The sequence below is a fragment of the Maniola jurtina genome, chromosome 12, assembly GCF_905333055.1.
Source record: "Maniola jurtina chromosome 12, ilManJurt1.1, whole genome shotgun sequence".
Classification (NCBI taxonomy): Eukaryota; Metazoa; Arthropoda; class Insecta; order Lepidoptera; family Nymphalidae; genus Maniola; species Maniola jurtina.
In genome coordinates, this window is record NC_060040.1 from 6,713,887 (window position 1) to 6,737,130 (window position 23,244).

The following is a 23,244-nucleotide window of genomic DNA, read 5'->3' on the forward strand; positions in this document are numbered from 1 at the left end:
AATCTGCCCACATGAGACGCAGCAGTTGCTCCATTCAAAAGGTAGTTTATAAGTATAGATAATCCCGGCTACACTCACGTACATCTCCGCTGCACTCCGGAGACCGATCCTTAATCTACGCTCACGTGGTTAATCGACGTAAGCCCGACTAGTTTCACAATAACAATAATCGACAATAAGCTTGCGATATTATGTGCATGCTCTTGTTGGCCTTCAAATAATCTTGGCGCTAACCTAGGTACTTAATCTTGCATACACATTTCCTTAAATGTAATCGGGTTACGTATTAACCAAGTGTTAACCTTACAATTTAGGAAAACAAGTGAATATCAGCCTTGTGCTCGTTCCGGGGCGACCACAAATGCAATTTATGAACGCACCGGGTGCCTTACAAAACTGGGGCCTGATTTATGAGCGGACAGCTTTAACGTTCCGAGTTTCCGTAACTATTAAAATCTGGCTCAGCGCAAGCATATCGTTTCGTTAAAATCACACCTATTGTAAACAAGAAATTTTATTATACGTGAATATTCTTCTAACCGTGCATACTTTTTAGGGATCCGAACCCGAAGTTTGTCAATTGCCTTATTACGAAGCCTCCGCTGTCCGTCCAGTCTGTCTATCTCGTGATCCGCAATTTAGAAAGTTGAAAATTGAGTTGGGCGGGCGGGCGGACAGACAGACAAACAGTCAGACAGACATGCAGACAGACAGACAGACAGACAGACAACAAAGTGATCCTCTATGGGTTCTATTTTTCCTTTTGAGGTACGGAACCCTAAAAATGCTGTTAATCAAGATCGCGCGATCTTGTTATAATATTAATAGTTCGTGGCTTTCATATAGCATTACAAGGTAGGTATTTATTACGACAGCTGACTTGCAGATTGCTTGAAGAATTATTCAAAGTTACTTTCAATACGCAGTAGAGTTAAGAAACTTATAGGTAGACAAGAGTTCAATTCTTGAATGAAGATTGGAGTCATAGACCGGAATATTCAATTTAATAACTAAAGGATTCTATCTGTCGACTCTAACGCTCATGTATATTAAAAAGTTTCCATGAATGTCCGTAGGATGGGTTTCCAAGCAACGTGACATGATGACGTAATTAAAGCCCTTCGACTTGGCAACGGGATTTAAGAATATACCTACCTACATAGGTAAGCTCGTAGCCTTAGTATAAGATTTTGTACATGATAATATTATACTCACCAAGGTTGATAGAATTCGAGCATGTACGCCTGAACACACTTACCTATGTATTTAAGTAAAATGTACCTTAATTGCCTTGCTTTAAAGTTCAGGTTCGTCTATATATTCAGAGTGAGCGCTTTAAATGGAAACGTTACCAAATTAAAAGCAATGATACTGAATTTTTTCTATAAATCAGATTCTTCAGGTCATTTTACTCTGACGCATTTTAACGCTATTGTATTTCAACGCTTGGAATCGTTTCAACTTTGGCTACTCAGGTGTAAAATCTCATACTAACCACACATACCTATGATGAAATATAGAAATTGCAGAATGTAATATTGTTTGTGTATGCCCACAAGCGTTTTTCCAAATTAAAATGACTTCGCCACAACCATATTATTATTTCCAACGCAAATGAAAATATTTTGGTGTTAATATGAAACATAAAAGAAAAAATACGTATGATACTTATTAAAATATAAGTATAAGCCTTTTGAAAATAATATTTAGACAGTCCGTGACTTCGTCAGTAAAGATTTACGTTTTTTAATACATATTTTTTATATTCCTGGAAATATTTTCGAGTATCCTGTAGCATTTTTTACTTAATTATGAAGTGTAAAAGACAAAGATAGCGTATGATATTAAATATACGGTGTCGAAGCCTTTTGAAAATAATATTTAGAAAAACCAGTAAATAGTCCGCGACTTCGTCATTGAAGTTTTAGGTTTTCTAATCCTTTTTATTTTCCTGAAGATATTCCCGTATTTCTCGTAGCATTTTCAATGATTTCGGTGGATAAAATATATTCTACATAAGTTGATAGTGCTTATAAAATTTATATCCAACCACCACGTTTTATCTGTTAAAATCGTACACAATACTTAAAGTGTAAGATCTTTATTTCTTTGTTATAATATTATACCTACTTCTTGACGCCTACATTGAAGTGTATTTTAAAATTCATATTTTGTCTGTAAATATGGAGTTTCAGATATATAATATTAATCTGTATGGGAGTAGGTATGAATTTTGATTTTGGAAAAGGTACCTACCTACTTTATCAGTGGGCCAGACTGACATGAATTTTTTTAGTTGTATCTTAGTACGATGGTAGACATTCAAACTGTGACTTTTAATAATAATTTAATAATATCTATATAATGATTGCTGACTCTCGGCCATGAAATCTTAGGTTCATCGATCGGCTGCTTGAAACGTAATAAGATTTCGAGTATCCTCTTCAATATGACCGTCATCGAAATTTGACGAAAACGATACAATAAAATATTTTTGTAAGATTGCTTTTGGGTGTTCATTTAATTCTCTGCCTATAATGTTCTCATTTATTTCTTTTTATTTAGAAACCTTTGCACACACATAATAACGAAATACAGGAGAAACTACAAAGAATAGTGCAAAAGCGGTCTTGTAGCTAAAGAAATTCTAAATAATAATAAGTAGGCAATAACAAATAATGCAAGACAAACTTTGGTAAAAGGATTTAGTTGATTTAAAAAAAAACATTTCGAATAAATGGGCAGTCGCTGCATAGCATGGCATAAAGCGTCAAAATATTATAACAATCATTTCGTATGATATAAATCACACTATAGGCGGCGCTGCACAGCGCGTTGTTATGCGCTGTTGCTTGCTGCACGTCGCGGCATAGAGAATATTTGGACGCCAGTGCGGTCCATCCAATATGGGCCAGTAATTGCGAGAGCACATTTTAGTAAATTGTTGACTCAAAACAGCTTCTAACTAAAAATCTATACTCATATTATAAATGCAAAAGTGTGTCTGTATGTCTGTCTGTCTGTCTGCTACCTTTTCACGGCCCAACCGACCGTGAAACCGATTCAGACGAAATTTGGTACAGGGTTAGCTTATATCCCGGGGACGGACATAGGCTACTTTTTATCAAATCCCGGAAAATCAAAGAGTTCCCGCGGGATTCCTAAAAACCCATCCACTTAACCGATTTGTATGAAATTTGGTACCAAAGTAGCTTGCGTCCCTGTAATCGAAATAGGCAACTTTTTATCCCGGAAAATCAAACAGTTCCCACGGGATCTATATAAATCTAAATCCACGCGAAGTCGCGGGCATCCTCTAGTAATAAATAAATAATCATTTAATAGAGTGGATCGGCATTCTAAGAATATTGCAGCAGAATGGAGAAGATGGCATTCGAAGTTTTCAATAACTTTATGCTGTCGTGGGAAAGAAAACAGAAAAATCGATTCGGTAAAAGTAATTGAATTATATTTATTACATTAAACAGAACCACTATACGTCTCATATACTTGAATTTTGAATTTTTCACCGTTTAAAAGCTCTAGACGAAACATAAGCAATAAATAAAATATGTATCGCGGATAAAATCGCTGACAAAAAGGTTCTATAAAGAAGGCGGGGGTTATAACACCCCCGACACGTGAAGGTTATAGTAACTAGAAAAGAGCTGATAACTTTAAAACGGCTGAACCGATTTTCTTTGATTATAGCTGAGAACACTCTCGATCAAGCCACCTTTCAAACAAAAAAAACTAATTAAAATCGGTTTATTAACTTAGGAGCTACGATGCCACAGACAGATACACAGATATACAGATACACAGATACACACGTCAAACTTATAACACCCCTCTTTTTGGGTCGAGGGTTAAAAATAAAATAGATATGAAAAAATAAAATATATTTACCTACCTACACTAATATTATATGGGACACGATGAAAGTTTTCCAAACTTAAAAATTCACGGCGAAAGCGGAAGGAGGTGGTGTGCGCGATAAATTTTTTCTCTAATGATTTCCGCAGCGAACCTGCTGTTATAACTGTTCAAGCATTTGAGACTCTATTACGATTCAGTGAGAGTTCATTTAAGAAAAACTATCCGTCGAATATTATTTCGAAATAAATTGGGATTTTTTAATGAAGCGAATATTTTTTTTAAACCTATGTTTTAAGTATTGCACGACTTAATATGGTCGAAAAACTAATAGATCGATTTGTTACCTTTCTATGGATAACGTTAGCCAGTAATTTAGCTAAAGGTTTGGACAAACCCAACGCGAATCCTAGATATATAGTGCAGGAGCCGGGTTGCTCCATGAAGCTGTTAAAGCAATGAAGATGCCGATTACAGATGGCAGCAGTAATGCCGTTGTCAGCAGTGGTCGGCAAAATTGCTGTTGCAGTCTGCTATCATGATAATTCAAGTACGGTGATACAAGGAGAATTCTACAGTCATTTTATTGTACAGTATGGCATATCACGGGTGTGTTTTGTATTAAGAAGGAGACGACGAGTTCACCTTTGTTAACGAGAACAACATCTTCTTTGTCTTTAGAAACCTTTATTTTTAGGGTTCCGTACTCAAAAGGAAAAACGGAACCTTATAGGATCACTTTGTTGTCTGTCTGTCTGTTTGTCCGTCTGTCGTTCGCCTGTCCGTCTTGTCTGTCAAAGAAAATGACTAGAATGATGAAATTTGGCAGGTAGGTAGGTCTTATAGCATAGGGTCTTATATCCCACTTGGTATATTAATCTTACATTGAAAGTTGAACTTACTAATTTATTTGTTCATGAAAGCATTTAATTTTTTCTGTGAAGTAGTCACAAATTCACGGTTTTCGGATTTTTATGTGTCATAAGACCTGTCTTTCATGATCCTAAGTCAACGGGAAGTACCCTAATAGGTTTCTTGACAGACAGACAGAGAGACAGACAACGATTTGATCCTATAAGGGTTCTTTTTTCCTTTTGAGGTACGGAACCCTAAAAATGAGTTTTATATTTCAAAAGTGTCAGCAGTTAATATTAGCATGAGGTATTTTGCTTAAACCTTAGCTTTAGTTAATTTCCTTTAGCTAGTGCTCTCCTTATTTACGCTTCCCGCTTCGGAGCGGATGAAAGGGATTATAAGTTAAGCTTTAAAGTTATTGTTAATCTAGGTACCTCACTTCGCCTTTGTCTAGATTGTTGGTTTGGAAATATTAACATGATTCAATAATAACAATTTTTACCGCCAAAAAAACTGGTTGATAATAATCATTATGATGCAAAATATGATTGTGAAAAAGGTAGGTACATGTTACAACTATGAAAAATATGTGAATAAATAAAATTATAATAATCATTCGCAAAATATAAGTACGATTAAGTAGATAAAATTGTATGAAATAATTATGCTGTTGGTAGATACTTATTGTACTTCATTAGTTAAAATAGGTACAGGTATTAAAGTTGTTAGTAAATAAGTAATGAAAAAACTATATAGTGAAAACCCACTAAGGCAGCTCCTAAATTCATAGAAGAGAGAAATATTTATTTATAAGAGCCATTGAAAATAAAGAAAGAACGTTTCATATAAATCGTCCCAACATTCAACACAAAGACGAAACAGTAGTAAATAGCAATGTTTCATACGAATTCTGATCACTTGCTTCCCTTTAATCTTTTCCTTTTCACTTTAACGCCTCTATTTCCATCCGATGCCAATTGCTTTTTCTTTTTTTTTTTCACGAACACACAGTCCATAATTTTTAGGCGAGCTTAAAATAGTGTGTGAATTTTCCGAACGAACTTTGTACCAGTTTGCAGGGCTGCGACAAAGTGATGTTTTTGCATAAAGAAGCAGATATGTATGAAAGTCGGCTCGACTTGGCGTATGTAACATATTATTTTATGAAACATATGTAATAGTAGGTATATAGTTAAAAAGGTGGTCAAGGCCTCATTTACACGAGAGCTTTTTTTAACGTCCGTTAAAAAAGTGTCCGAATAGAACAAATGCATTCCCAAGTATCTGTTCACACGTAAAATAGTGTTGACGTGTGAACATACACTTGGGAATAAATTTTGTTCTATTTGGACGCTTTTTTAACGGACGTCAAAAAAGCTCTCATGTAAATGAGGCCTAAGACGACCACCTTCTTTTCGGGGCGTCTGGGTTCGATCGACACACTTCTTATTTTTCGGTGTTATGGCTTTAACGGTGAAGGAAAATATCGTCTATTAATATATTTTAATAATTATAAATATATTCTAGGATAACGGGAAGTACCCTATAGGTTTTCTTGACAGACACGATAGACAGACAGAGGGACATACGGACAGACAGATAGACAGACAGACGGGGAACAAAGTGATCCTATAAGGGTTCAGTTTTTCCTTTTGAGGTACGGAACCCTAAAAGCCATAATTATAAGTGATTTTATAGAGATTTCGTTAAATACCTCGTGGTCGTGAGGACCTTTACACTCGCAGTCTACGCAAGTTTCAGGAATGCATTTCGACAGCATTGCAAATTGCATTGCGAATGTAAGTATGCCAAGCTACGCAGAAACTTAGTGATGATATTATATTCTCTTTGCTCTGATATTATTCTAATTGTGTAGGCTTATAGCATTCGCAACGTGTTTAAATTGTGTATAACGAGCTAGTAATAATGTCCTGTGCTGACGCACTCCAATTCTGCGCGTCAAATCTCACCGTGTGCAAAGACACTTATAATTCAGGCTTACTATAATAGGCTTGATCATTTACTAATTTAATTACTTTATACTTTAGGGGTGATATCTCTTTTCTTCTAAAATAAACTTTAAAAAATAAATTAATGAGGTTATTTAGTAAGGTAAGATTATTATTTCTTTACGTATTTGTTTAAGTATTTAAATAATAAATAACTTTTTAATACAACTTTTAGGGCGGCTATGAAATTTCGTGACGTAAATCGTACGGCGCATGCGTAATAAATTCTTGTACACTTTTGAACCAGTTTGTTCCGAGATTCGCCGGAAAGCACTCCTGGATAACTCCAGATATGTGATTCCGGGCTCGGTTTGCTAGGGTAGCCGCGAAATTTAAATACCTACTTATTTCGTGAAAAGTGAAACTGAAACGATTAAAGTTTTTGTTAGTAAAACTTACGATTGACACTAACTTTTATGAATAATAAAGTTTAAATAAAAGGTTTGTTTATGGATATTGTGAAATATTTTAGTGTTTAACTATTTAAAAATTTAATAATAATATATTTGACCTAATAATAATGTGAAATAAGAAATTGCTGTAATTGATGAACAATCTGATCAGATTTCTTTAAGGTTCTTTCTAACTAGGTAAGTGCATAATTAATTTTATTAATTACTTAAAAAATAATTACTAATTTATTTATTATTTTTGAAACCAGAACGTGGGCTAACGTGGTATTATACAAATAAGTGCTATTATTTACTGGTCTCTGTTTTGACTTTATTAACCCTTATTGTAGTTATGGCTTCCTTGGACCCACCTTCAATCTTCAAACTCTTGTAAAAGATGCCATGAGAGCTACAAGCCTTCCTGCTCCTAGATACGTTCCACATAATATTGAGTAGGTAATGAGCCTAGTAAAAGACAAGTGTAAATAAAAAAATTATAACCTCGTTTCAAACGAGAAAGATGTCTAAAGACAATATTATAGTGTTAGTGGGAAAGTTATCACTATCATATGACTTTGGCTACAACAAGTGTAAATAAAAAATTTCTAACACCCCCGACAAGTGAAGGTTACAGTAACTAGAAAAGAGCTGATAACTTTCAAACGGCTGAACCGATTTTCTTGGATTATAGCTAAGAACACTTTCGATCAAGCCACCTTTCAAACAAAGAAAAACTAAATTAAAATCGGTTCATTAGTTTAGGAGCTACGATGCCACAGACAGATACACAGATACACACGTCAAACTTATAACACCCCTCTTTTTGTGTCGGGGGTTAAAAACATATCACTGTCAGGACTTAAAAGCTTGAAACCGTCAGTCCAGCGAGCCATGCAATGTCCCATGTGAACTTCAGAGTAAACCTCTACAGTAAACGGTGACAGTAAAACTACAAGTAAAACGGAGCGTGTGTGTTGTAGGATGGTTGTAGGTAATGATAATACCATATATATTACTAGCTGACGCCCGCGACTTCGTCCGCGTGGATTTAGGTTTTTCAAAATCCTGTGGGAACTCTTTGATTTTCCGGGATAAAAGTAGCCTATGTGCTAATCCAGGATATTATATTCTATCTCCATACTGAATTTCAGCCAAATCCGTCCAGTGGTTTTTGCGTGAAAGAGTAACAAACATACTCACACACACACACACACACACACATACAAACTTTCGCCTTTATAATATTAGTGTGATGTGTCGTTCATATTATATGCATATAAATGCTTGCTTGCTGATGAGTAAGACAGAATATACAAAATACACAAAAGTAGAAAAGACCGCTCTACAAATATGAACCAAATGCATGTAGTTTTCAGCCTATATTTATAGTTTAGACGCGTAAGTACGAATCTTTTTTACATAATATCATCGGTTGTTGATATAAAAACACACTGTGCTGTTTGTTGACTGTTAGTATAAGTAGGATAAAAATTGTAATTATATAGCTGGCTCTACGTCGTAGAAGCAATGCGTAGAGGCTTCTAAATCTAGAGTGACTTTATAACTCGCCCCGGTTTTGCACTGGTTATATATTTTCTATTAATAATAATATGTTATGCCTATATAAATCTTCTTCGTTAAATGTTCTTAGTTATTAATTATGGTAAAACGGAATTAAATCCACCAAACAGTTTAGAAGTTATAAGCGATTTAGACGTAGGTACCTACACGGACTGAAAAAAAAAACGACTTATTTTTCATAAAGTGGAAAACTTTTATATTCACAATTTTTTTGGGCCTCTATTTATGATCGGAAGGTCAAATTTTGCCGAAAGTTGAGCCTAGCCTCGAGCGAATGTCGGTCAACTAGGTATTAGTATATTATTACACTTTTGTCAGGAAACGGGTGAAAAAGCTGGTATGATGGCTCTGTTAGGTACTTCATAATATCACTGCTTCATAGTAATACAATTAAAATCATTAACACTTACATAATTATTTAAATATGATTGTTAATATTATTGTACCTGCATAAATATTATTCAAGATTAAACAACACTTTTATAGGAGTGCAATCGATTTTATTCCTCTAAGTACTTAGCGTTAAAGGAAGATAAGGCGAATGAAGATAACAAATACCTAGATTGTACATACATATTATTCGAAACTTTACAAGAATTTTAAAATAGAACAGTCGATTTAATTCCTTTGCTTCTCTGCTTAGATCAACATATTGCTTGATGAATCCAATCTTTTTGTGTATCCATGCAACCAGGTCACGTTGTTTTCAAACACACATATTCTAAAATAAATTGGATACAGCTTGCATTTGATTCCGACAGATTCCCAAAGGTACCGTGATTGCTATACTTTCCTGCTCGGGAAAACCAGGACAGTTTCCCTTGCACTATTGAAATTCAGCTCGATGTTTATTTAACTGTATGGTTTTCTTATTTCCCTGACGGAATATAACAAAGATACGCCGTTAATGCCGAAAACAATCACGTTAATTTTGGAACTTTTAATAAAACTTAAAGCTAGCCTTATCTAATTACTATACAAATCATGCCCGCGTGGAATGGTGCCAAGAATACTGGCTGCATTTCTACGCTGGACAGCCAGACTGATCCGTTGCGCAAAAAATGAGCCAGCCCTTCTGTGAAATGAACTTTTTGGAAATGTTTTTTTATTCAATGATTCTCCTTTGATTCTCTTGAATCGCTCTTTACTTCGATTTCATCTGGTGGTACCATTTTATTCGATTTCTAAACGGTATCGTAAATCAATTTCAAACCTCTTATCGGCATATCTTTGTTTGTTCGTTTTATATTCTTTATTTTACACCATTTCAAAAAGAAAATACAAAAGTCTAACACAAAATAGAAGTGCAAATTAGTGGCCTTATCGCTTTGAAGCGACCTCTACCAGGCCACTAGGTTGTAGTCTTTGTCGATACAGTTATAATTAGTCACGCCTAAAATCACCCACCAGACCGGGTTTAGGGAAAAGATTGAATGCCAATATTGCCTTTGGTACTCAAGACCTCCTATGACTTAAAAGTGCTCACCATTGCGCCTCACACAAAATTAGACGACTGATAGCGGTCGTCTGATTTTGTATTTATTGATTTATTTCAGTGTAATTGCTAATCTCATTTGGAAATAAAGTATTTTTGTTTCTTTACCCCTAATCCTATTACAATAGATTAATGATATTTGAGTGTGAAGACGTACATTAGACTACAGGCCCATGTTTAAAAATAGGTGGGTCATATGAACCACCAGGTGACGTATACAGGACGATATAAGAGCATAAAATAATAAGTTTCAGCACTATGCCGTCACTTGTAAGCTGTCCAACAGAGTGCTGGTGAGAATTGAAAAGTGCAGGTAGAGTGAGTACATTTTGGTCATATATTTTTGTACGGCATTTTTACCATCGATAGATCCATGAAAAATAATAAGAAAGCGCGCAGTGCCGTAAAAAAATGGTGCGCCACAAAGTCAGTAAATGTTTTGATTTTCTGACAATTTCCGGGGTAAATTTGGTCATTTAATTCTGTACGGCACTAGTTTCATACTGTTTCAATACAGCCTCTAATCCATTATTCCGCAACGCCGTACAAAAATCATGCGACAAGGGGAAAAAATTGAGGGTAGCAACCCCCTCCCTTTCCGTGGTCCGGGGGGTGATTTGAAACAACATAAAATTAATTTATTTTGAAAGTGTTTTATGCATAGATAATATTTTTTTACATGCCGTACATTTTCGTTGGTCCAAAGGTTTGTAGGGGATGTGGATATTATATACACACCCGTTCACTTCAGTTAGACGGCATAGTGATTTTATCATATTATCAATTGTTCTCTTCAAAAATATGTTAATGCCGTACAGTATCAGATGGCCATAAAGTACTACCCTTAAAATGGTAGCGTCATTTTCATCAGCCTAAAAGATATGGTCTGCATTAAAATGTACGGCATAATTTTTTCCTAATTTATTTATCTTAATACTATTTAAAACAAGGGAAAAGCGTAGAAAATTGCTATATTTTATTAATCTATGAATATTTAAACTTTTGCAATAATTTGAAAAATTTCAGTTTTTGTATTTATCTATAATTTTTTTTAGAACAGTTTCTTTTGAACGGCAATACTATATAACAATAGTATTTTACACTATCATGTTAAAAAAAAGTTGCCGTACAGAGTCAAATGATTTTACAGCTTTAAAAATTAAGTATACCATGAAATTAAGATAATTATTGATACACATTCAAATGAACACTAATTTTTTTACGGCATTATTTTTAATAGTACTTTTGAGTGCTAGATAATGTTTTGGAACCAAAGCCGTACTTTCTCAAATCACCCCCCGGACCACGGAAAGAGAGGGGGTTGCTACCCTCAATTTTTTCCCCTTGTCGCATGATTTTTGTACGGCGTTGCGGAATAATGGATTAGAGGCTGTATTGAAACAGTATGAAACTAGTGCCGTACAGAATTAAATGACCAAATTTACCCCGGAAATTGTCAGAAAATCAAAACATTTACTGACTTTGTGGCGCACCATTTTTTTACGGCACTGCGCGCTTTCTTATTATTTTTCATGGATCTATCGATGGTAAAAATGCCGTACAAAAATATATGACCAAAATGTACTCACTCTACCTGCACTTTTCAATTCTCACCAGCACTCTGTTGGACAGCTTACAAGTGACGGCATAGTGCTGAAACTTATTATTTTATGCTCTTATATCGTCCTGTATACGTCACCTGGTGGTTCATATGACCCACCCATTTTTAAACATGGGCCTGTAGTCTACATGTGCCTCGTTGTTTATTCTTGTCGATCTTGACAAATCCGTAGATTGACGTGGTGCCCTATGATCCACCATAAGTACTTAAGTTTTAAGTAAACGAAAATAGCTAAGTATCATCTCTTAGTTATTAGCTCTTCTCAGTAGATTTGTTTTCCGAACCGGCGAGTAGAGTCTTTACTTAACATAAGTGGCATATGCGCTCTTCATGAAATAAATAAGTTCATTTCATTTCAACATCATCTGTGTTATAATGAAGAGTATACATTTGGATCCATTAACATGTAACAAAAATAAAAACCTATCTTACCTGAGTGTACCTACGTTTACACTCTTCAGCTCTATATCCAACTTATTCTCTTATTCATATCTAACTTTCATCCGGCTAAGTTTAATGTAGTAGCAAAATTAAACGGAGACTTTCAAATGATCACAGTTGCACGTGTGCTGCGGTTTTAATATCCAGATATTAGCAGTGTCGTGCTCTCAAGTGAAGTTCAGATTCCTAGATGACGACTGAATTAGTTCCGTTTGTCTTCACTTCTTGGCAATTCCTTTGTAATGTCTAGTCTTGTCTTTGTCACTATGTATTATAATTAAATAGAGAGAGAGCCAGCGAGGGTGAAACCTTCGTTATTTTATAAAAGCTGTAAGTTTCTCTGCGTATTGTCCGCAAACTCGGGAGGAAGATCAGCGACTATGAAGTTTGGATCATGGTGGTTTTGGGAGATAACAGGAAACAAATTAATAAAAAATCTAAAGTGTAATTTTTGATATATATTTTTTCGGAACAGATGCATTGCCAGACACCTGGTTTCGTGGCAACCCCCTGCCAGGCGACCTTAAAGTTTAAAAGTTTAAGTCCTGTCATGCGACGATCACCTTGGCGCGGTTTTATTAGTGGGAGGCCCCGGGTTCAATTCCCGGCAGGGTTTAGAATTTTATGATTTCTAAATCTCTGGTCTGGGCTGGTGGGAGGCTTCGGCCGTGGCTAGTTACCACCCTACCGGCAAAGGGGTGGAGCCAAGCTATTTAGCGTTCGAGTACGATGCCGTGTAGAAACTGAAAGGGTATGGGTTTAATAAAAACTGCTATACTCCTTTCAGATTAGTCTGTTTTAATCTTAAACTGCATCATCACTTATCACCAGGTGAGATCGCAATCAAGGGTTAACTTTTATCGGAATAAAAAATAAAAATATATAAAAACAAATGCTCTCATTTAGAGCTGCTTAACCGTTGCTTGGATTTATAAAAAAGCAATATAAGAGTGTGGATATATTCCTCATAAATACCGGCATCCGTGGAAATTAATAAAAGTATCTACTTCCCCGTATATTTCCATGCAGAAATTGTTTATTAATCCATTAATCACAAATGGAAGAGGTATATTGCTTTCTCGCGGTTTTTCATCAAAACGGCAATGATGGGATAAAAAGTTTAAAGCATCGTATGAAATTTCAAACACGAACAAATTGATTTTCTTGCAATTTATATCGCATTTTCCTTATTTCAGTGGAAGCTTGGATTTTCATTCATTCTTCCTTCATGAGTCAGGGCTGATACCCAAAGATAATGTATTTCTTTACTAGCTGTTACCAGCGACTTGTCTATCCCCGTTCATTTTCCAAAAAAATCTTTCATATAAACCTTGTCCTAACAATTAATAAAAAAGAATTATCCAATTTGGTCCAGACGTTCTCAATGGCTAAGATTTTTATATAAGAAGAAGATTACAACGTACTTACTTTTATGCACTACTAGCTGATACGTCCGGTTTCTCTCGGGTGAGATAGCCTATGTTATTTCTCGATAAAGTCTTCTAAAGATAAAAAAATTGTTAAATTCGGTTCAATAGTTTCAGAGTTTATCGATTAGAAACAAACAAATCTTTCCTGTTTATAATACATATTACTTATCAAATATTTGAAAAGAGTAGGTACCTATAGATATTATAACTTAGCCCATACTGTCCCAACTCCCACAGGTGGACTAAGACAACTCTTTGATTCCTCCAAAACTCCCTATTGAACTCAATCACTCACTAACATCAGGTGGCCTGCTCGTTTGCTCGCTATTTTTATCTTGAAAAAAAAAGATAGATTTTAAGCCTTCCTACAGCGATTAACCAGTATTACCCAATTTTTAAAAAGAGCAATCGCCGAGTTTCTTCCTTGTTCTTCTCTGTAGTAGATGCAGTTGACGATTCAAAAGTTACTTGTGAAAGTAGGTATATTTAAATAAAAATTACTTCTACTTATATAAAAAAACATTTCTAACTATCGTTACGATTACGTTTATCGCTGACGACCGATGAAAGTAAAGAGAATCTTAGGTGTCTAGGTATATAAAACAGTAAGTACGTTTGTGCACTCTAAAGAATCCGGTAGGATATAATAGTTCAATAGTAGGATTTATTTGTTCGTAGCGTGTATGCGTCTGACCGAAAAAACTTGGCAAAAATGGAGCACAGAAATTTACTAACTTTGGCAGACCACACAAAAAAAAAAAACGCATCGAAGTAAATTTGACCTACCTACTCTTATCGATTTGATGAAATTTTTACGGAGAGAATGAAAAAAAAAATAGCTTGTGTATATCGTCAGAGTTGTTAAACGGCAAAAAGTTGTATACCGCAGATACTCAATGGATAACAAAGCTTTTACTACTTACCTGGAAAGTAAAGGTAGCAAGTCATCCAAGCTACTCATAACACAAAGATTCCAGCAGGTTTTTTAAGAAACGGCCGAAGTCACGGGCAAGAGTTAGTAATCCTAAGTACAAATCCAAACCAGTGATGAGATTTTTGATTCTTAGGTGATAAGAATCAAAAAGCTCTACCACGGGTTTATAGAAATGGCTCTATCACGGGGTTATAAGAAGGGTTCTTTCAAAGGGTGTGGCCGTCGGTAATAGAGTAATAGACCCATCGGTTTTTCATGGAGACCTCTTGTTTGGGCTTTGTGTGTCTTCCTAACGGTCTTATCGGCTCTCGTAATGTAACGTAACATGATTTTCTTTTTACGAAGGAAAATGTATGCTATTTATAATCTTTAGTCCGTTTAGCTTTTTAGGGTTGAACAGCTGAATCGATTTTGACAGATTTTACTCTGGAATACGAACGATTATGCAGATTTCTACGTTGCACACGGATACAGTTCTATTTTTTCAAACACAAAAATGTAAATAGAAAAAAAATCGTTTTTTGGTGTTCGAAGTAATAATGAACATAAATATAGTCGAAATAAGGTTTACAGTTTCATCTTTTTCAAATTTATAGACCAGAAACTTTCGTTAGTATATATTATATCGCCAATATTATCATAGGTTCTACTGTAGCTACTACATCCTATCCTATCATAATATTGCGAATATTATGTAAAACAATTATTGTTACTACCTTAGTAGCAAAAAGCAAGAAGCTCCTAGTTTTAGTAGAAGCAATAAAAATATTATGTCTTTGAAACATAAAAAAAATACAATTTTAGATTACCAAACTGTAAAGTCGGTAATAATCTCTATTGAACGGCCTTGGTTGGAAGGAAAGATAGCGACATCGTAGAAACCAATATATTTTATTATACCTATTTTATACAGGGATTTAAAAATTTACTCTCTATGGTTCCTTAACTTTGACTTAAGGAGTTTTAAGCACTGCTACCGACATTTCCTGTGTCAAGTATTTTCTATACCAAAAGTAGATCGGAAAAGTAGGATTGATAACATGTTTTTTTTTTTAAATTACCTTGTTTTCCTTCCTCATGATCATCATCGCTGACCTATTACTGAGCACGGTCTCTCTCAGAATGAGAAGGCTTTAGACCATAGTCTACCTCATATGTACACCTTCGAGGATATTATTTCCTTCTTCCAAAAAACTTGTGCTAGCCTGGGGTGCGAATCATTGTTTTAAGGTTCCAGTCTGATTACTAGGCTTAAATTAAGTAAAATGTGCAGTAATAATACGACTTCATAGGCACCGTTGATTAAACAAAAACAGTATTTAATTAGTAAGCAAGTATCCTGTTCTGTTAATAATAAAAGGGTATCTAACTATACGAAATAAAAAAGATTATATTATCATAAAGAATACTTCATATTCTTAGCGCGTATCTGCGACATTGTTGAAGTTCTGCAGATTTATTTTATTTTTCACTTTGCTGTATTTGAATATGAAAATAATGTCCATTCTTTGTACAGACATTTTCTTTGCGTTCGAACAGTATCATGAAAATTTTAATATATATTTTTGCACAGCCTTTATTATACGACTATATAGAAACATTTTCACATTGCTCGATCAGAAATCGGGTCACGTAAAATTTTACGTTTGTTTTATACCTATTGTTGGAGATGGTATTTGTATAGCATACCATAATATTATGTCATTTTTTACGACGATATTCAGTGAACCTGTATTGTGTATCATTTCCCGCGGTCAACCTCTATAAATCAAAATTCGATGATCTGCGATTCGGATTTTGCGGCGAGCACAAAAATTTGCATTTCTAACAAATTGGCCAGTATACGGGTGCCTGTCCACTGAAGCGAACCAAAATGGAGCTGTGTTAAGCAGGCCTGTCATAGCTAGCTAGCATAAAGACTAGCCGACCCACTTTGGATAGCTCGTGTGGAATTTATGAAAGTCGGGGATGGATTTTGATGAACGTACAGAGATAGCTAACATCCCAGGGATGAACATAGGGGCATTTCCCAAAAAATTAAAGAGTTCCTACGGGCTTTTTCAAAATCTATCCACGCGACGAAATTTCGGGCATTATCTAAGTAGGTAGTAGGTATCTACTGAATACGCGTGTGAGACTGCCGCGTGGTTAATTCTCTCGGCTCCTCTGGCATGGCTGCATGGACTGACATGGCTGCATGGACTGGCATGGCTGCATGGACTGGCATGGATAATAAGACAGTAGAGTCAAGGTTGGCGTGATTTAACGGCTAAATATGCTTCTCCAGATAATCTTGCGGCCGTGTGCGATCACATTATTGGTACAATTACCTATAAATCTCCCTTTTGAGATATTCTTCAAAAAAGGTTATTCCATTATTTGTATTGACAAACAGGTAATCATATTCTATTAAAAAATATTTGTAAACAAAATAATTATTCATTGAACCCATTGAACCAGTATAAAGTAGGGGAAATATTGAATTATACCTACAATCTACATAGGTGCCTACTTTTTGTTCACTGACCTTTACATGAGCTTTATAGCCATTGATTACTTCACCCCTGTGATATTATTAAGTTATGCTTGTTTTGTATATATATCTCTATTTTAAACACCTGCATAATCCATATTAATATTATAAAGAGGTATAATTCGTTACTTTGTGAGTTTGAATGTAGGGAGTAACCTCCAGAATTAATGTTCCGATTCTAAATTATTTTATTTAGCTAGATAGCTACATAATCCTCCAGTGCTAAAGACTATAAATTATATGACCTGGACGAAGTTACGGACAAAAACTAGTACTTAATAATACATAATGCATCAGCTTAGGTTTTGCAAGTCCCAGAGTTAATAGAAACAAAATATATCATTCATTTTTACGTTTAGAAAATTACTGAGCTAAAAGCAAACAGAAAATAACATTCACCTTTAAAAAATAATTAATTACGAAGAAAACAACATTACGAAATTAGTGGTAGGGAAATTAATGTCGTGAAACTAATTTCGCGCCACTAATTTCGTAATGTGGATTCCGCTTTACATATTAACGCTTAGCTTAAACCACTGAGTAGGTATAGAAACTTGAGATTTTACATGCAAGTTTTCTCTGACCCCGAGTTAAGAAAGGACTTTCAGAAATTCTACCCGTGCGAAGCCAAGGCAGGTAAGCTAGTTGATCAATATGGGGGTTCCCATTGCTTTCAGTCTTCATAGCGTGTTAAAATCTCGATGCAGTTTCGAGTTAAAGAGGTCACTTGTCGACCTCTTTACGTCAAATAGTGCATCGCACTAATGGCACGCCGTAACAGTGTCAAGTCTCACTTTGACCGTAACGAACTGTGAACTGTATCCAGTTTTCTTTCTGAATTCACACTGTAACCATAGAATAGACAGGTTTTTGTGCTATAATGTAGTGTCAGGACTCAGGGTTTAAGAGGGCTCTCTCCGTCACTCGTTTCATACAATCGTAGTTCCAGTTTCATTTGAATATTAAGCAACCATAGTCCATGAAATTTTGCAGACATATTCTAAAAACTAATATCTATGTCTGTGGTTTTCCAGATTTCTGTTAAAATATTCGGTTTCAAAGTTACGCGGTCTTAAAAGTTTTCATACAAATCTTTGAGACCCTGTAATTTTAAAACTTCATATTTTTAGAAAAATCAAAAACACCACAGACACAGATATTAGTTTCTAGAATATGTCTGCAAAATTTCATGGACTATGGTTGCTTAATATTCAAATGAAATTGGAACTACGATTGTATGAAGCGAGTGACGGAGAGAGCCCTGTTAACGTTTGTTTACTTGGGTGTTGCAGGTATCTTATCTACAGTTATTAACGTTGTAGACTGTAATAACTTATAATTGAACAACAAACATTAATATCACTTACATTTTGATTCGAATGTTCAGAAGTATAAGTAATATACCTACATGATAATATAGGAACAAGCAAATAATAATAATTGTAACTCAAGAATCTCAGTAGATACTCGTAGGTATGCTATTGGGTACGTCGGACACCGCATCGTTGAAACTTGCGTTCGTAGCGTTGTATTCGGACTAACAAGGATGACTTGTAGTGCGTACTTGTATTCATACACTCATATCGTATTAAATAGGTATTACATACCTACTCGTCGTAAGTACTATCAACGAAAACATTTTCTACGCATTTAAATTGTATACTTAAATAGGTTTTAGTTTAAAAAATATCAACAAAATATAAGCAAGAATTGAAAATAGGCAGAACAATAACAAAATCTTGATTTGAGTAAAATCCGAATTTTGCTATTCAAATTAAGAATCCGTCTTTTTATTATACGCGTATTAAACTAAAAATCTTCCCTGAGACACAACTTAAAAGTACTTATAAACTAAAAAAATATAAATGGAAACTTGAATAATTTCTGTGCATTAATTAAAAATACCTCGTTTCAAAGAGACGTGCCTGGCCAAGTTTACTTTATACTATGTATAGTAACTTGCTATATTCAAAGTCTCATAAAGGTACCTAAGATGAGAGTCAAATTGGAGAACTCAAAGGAATGAATCCGGGTCCACTATTTTGTAAGGGTTAATTACACGAGAGATTACATTCAGTCACCTTTTGAAATACTAAGCGATAGAATATTCAAAGCACTTCCAAACAACATTCATTAAATTTTGCAGCATCCAATAAATTTATTCATCAATAGAGCTGAGTAATTGCACTCACTAGATAGAGTGGAATCTATCTAATATAAAAATTTTGTGCAGCATTTATTAGGTAAGTATTTGAAAAAGTTGAGTTATAAAGGAATGCTTTTTTTTCAATTGATACTTTCAATCTGTTTGCTAATAATTTACGTAATTAAGGCGACTGCTCAAAAAAGCAGTGTAGGTAGTGAGTTTGTTTATTTCGCAATAACTTGTTTTTCACATCATCTCAAATGACAACTGGGTATATATTATAATTTTTTGGTGGCTGTGGTGCCATTTCCAAATGTTGTGTTGTTTAAATTTTTAACTAACGTGTTAAAAGCTCTTGTAAATTTTTATTGCGCCACTTATAATTCAACCTGTGTTGTTTATCTGTATGCCAAACCATGCTAAACCCCATAAAAGTATCCGCAGAACATTATGCCTAATGTTTATGCATCACACATGCTTACATCTATATGTAAACTGTAAAGTATTTTTGAATTATATGTTATATTTTGTTAGTTATTTTTATCTATGTTCATACTATATTTAATGGTCTTTAGCGATTTATTATGTGAGTAAGTATAACCTTTCATCTTCACAAGTTTGGCTGAGCTTTTACTATTAGGTATGTGATTGAGGTTGTAAGGCAATTTATTTTGCAACGTCAGCAATGTAACGCTATTTCGCACACCCGTTGTCTCTTGAAACAAATAATGCTTAGAACAAAACACATTTTGTAACTTTTTATAGCGTTGCGCTTGAAGAACATGAAAATATTCCTTTAAAACTTAAAAGGCACCTATTTTAAAAATCCAAAATACTCGAACAACCATTACTTTGTTTGAGCGGTGTCTTATTTCTCTGTTTTTGGGTATTTACTTTTTGTCATTTGCACAGGTAATAAACTGCGAAAATATTGCTCTACTTTCTAAAACAAGTTATGTAATTATAAAAAAGATTCTGACGAATTGAGAACCTCCTCCTTTTTTGGAAGTCGGTTAAAAACACTAAAAAGTAAACAACAACATTTGAAAATGTCGCATTACTCTCTAAAGCAGCTGTATTGTTTTTTTTTTCGAATTTATAGTCAGTGTCCCTCGAGATGATACTAGGACTCTAACAATACTTATACATAGAATTCTGTTCAGGCATTTAGAAGTTATTGTGGAATAAAGAAACTGACATACAACGTTCTCTAGTAAGTATGTAGCGTATCGTAAGACAATGTGTGAATGGCAGATCTTATATGCAAGTAAATTCAACCTAAATAAACCACGAGCCATTTATAACCAGGGTCAAAACTACACCCGGCTCAATCACTTACATTTTATTAATGGTAGACACTTTCTTTGATGGATTCAAAGGGAAGGAAAAGATAAAGGATTCTTCTTGTTTACACTAGCAAATAGCTACTCTAATATTAAAAATCCCGTGCGTAGAAAATACTTCGTAGAACCGCTGTGGAACTCTGGGGATGCGATAAAATATTTGTTTGGAAGGTAGAAATGACGTTGTAATAGAAAAAGGAAAAATAATTTCTGTTTGTTTGGTGTCAAGACGTAGCCTAGTTAAAGTGTCAAAGTAAAATAGTAACAGGGGCTTACACTGTTGAGTCTTGATAGCCTAGTAGTAACAGTGTAAATTTAAAATTTACAACACCCCCGACAAGTGAAGTTTACAGTAATAACTAGAAAAGAGCTGATAACTTTCAAACGGCTGAACCGATTTTCTTGGATTATAGCTTTCGATCAAGCCACCTTTCAAACAAAAAAAAAACTAAATTACAATCGGTTCATTAGTTTAGGAGCTAACGATGCAACAGACAGATACAAAGATACATAGATACATAGGTCAAACTTATAACACCCCTCTTTTTGGGTCGGGGGTTAAAAACGTCCGCGTCGGCGTTCTATTCCTGACACCAAGGATTCGATCTCTGGCACCTCTGAATTTCTTACAAAGAGTTATGAACATTTTCATCAATAATAATTAAAATATATGATTTCCGGGCATACACAACAAAGGTTAAATATCAGTTCGTTTATTGATAAAAGAAACCATCGTTAGGAATCCAGCAAGTCTGAGAGTTCTCCATAGTATTCTCAAAGATGTGCAAAGTGTGTTAATCTGCTTGGCCAGCGTTGTGGATTATGGCCTAAACCCTTCTCATTCTGAGAATAGACATGTACTTAGTAGTAGTAAGCTGGTAAATATTGTAAGGCTAATTCTGTGGTAAGGTTGAGATGGTGATACTGGATACAGTATAGTACGCGTCAGGTCGAGATGGCAATCGGAGGCGGGGGGGATTCCTCGCACACCCGCACGTCACCCACACCATCCCGCACCGGGTTAGTGTGGGGGCTGTCCGGAAACGCGCGGTGTCCCGACCCCGATTGCCATCTCGACCTGTCGCGTGCTATACATGCTTAGACCAATAAACACTAGCGTATGATGCTATCCATATATAAATTGAAACTCGGTGTCATTATTTAAAGTGGAAAAGCATCATAAATCAAATCGACGCAACACGGGCAGTCATCCGCGTATCAATTACGCGGTGTGCGCGGAAACCAGGTTTGGAAACTATAAAATGTTATGAAATGTTTGCCAAATTTTATATCAGTCAAGGATTTTAGTATTTTTGGTTGATATCAATGTCTTTAGTTACATAATATACATGAATATTCAATCTCTATCGAACAAACCTTCGAACCAGCTTGTATGACAGCAAGAGTGAATAAGCATCTTCTAGGCAAGTGCGCTTCAACTTAACAGGGCTCTCTCCGTCACTTACTCCATACAATCGTAGCCCCTATTTTATTTGAATATTAACCAAAGTCCATGAAATTTTGCAGACTTATTCTAGAAAATAATATCTGTGCCTGTGGTGTTTTAGACTTTTCTGAAAATATGTAGTTTTAAAATTACTTAGGTTTAAAGATTACGTGAATTTTTAAGACCGCGTAACTTCGCGTATCTCACTCACTTGCTCTCTTGATTCAGCATAATATGCACAATGCTAGAAGGTCAACTATTCATAACTCTTTCTCTTCGCTAATTAATGTGCTTTAGAAATAAACCTACAATAATTTATTTAGTAAAATTACCTCGCGTTTTATTTATGTCTATATTAAAGTCACTTGTATCAAAGCTTTCAAATAATATAATGAAGAAATAAGCTTGGATAATACTCTGTATTATCATCAGCGAATCTAGTTCAAACCTATTATACCCACATACTGTGTATACTTCTATTATTGATATGAGAGATCAAGTGGCTTTCTTCCCAAGTAAGCCCTCATTTATATGCCTCCATAATCCTCCTATTACTTGGGGAAATTGGGCGTTTCTGTGACGCGTGACAATGCGATGCAGAGCTTTCGTGGTGTTTGTGTTAGATAAATATTATTTATGCAGATTTTTCGATTTGACCCAGTTGCACGGATCCCGGTCACGACAAGACTAATGATGAGATCCATAGAATGAACTTTGACTTAGCTCAGACACTTAAAACGAGGCAGCGTTTGTCATAAATCTGTCTCGTTATACCTAACCGAAACTTAAGTCTAAGTAAAGTCAAAGTTCACTCAATAGATTTGAAGCTTACCATGGTCCATTTTTAAGTTGAAATCACTGGCAGATATTATACCACCTCCTCAGACTTTTTGAAGGAATGTCGCAGATTGTTTTGAGAAATGAACATCGTTATAGCATCAGCCAAATCTGCGCGACTAAAGCGACTACGAAGCGGGAACGTCGGCCGCGTGGCGACTTCCCCAACAAATGAGACAATGAGATTCGCGATTGGCATTTAAGTCGCGTAGGTGTGAACGTATAAATTAGGCTCGTGGACGCTCCCGTATCGCATCCTACATCTTGAGTTCATGACGCGTAGGTATAGCCGTAGCTAAGCAAA

General features: G+C 35.1%; 1 protein-coding gene across 1 annotated transcript in view; it reads left to right on the forward strand.

Annotated features, from left to right (window-relative positions):
- Positions 1–7,004: 7,004 nt before the first annotated feature.
- The window catches only part of LOC123870079 (alkaline phosphatase-like), a 105,600-nt gene continuing 89,360 nt past the window's right edge, over positions 7,005–23,244 (forward strand). Inside the window, exon 1 of the mRNA XM_045913244.1 lies at positions 7,005–7,330. The gene's annotated coding sequence lies outside the window, so the exon portion shown is untranslated. The remainder of the gene's footprint in view (positions 7,331–23,244) is intronic.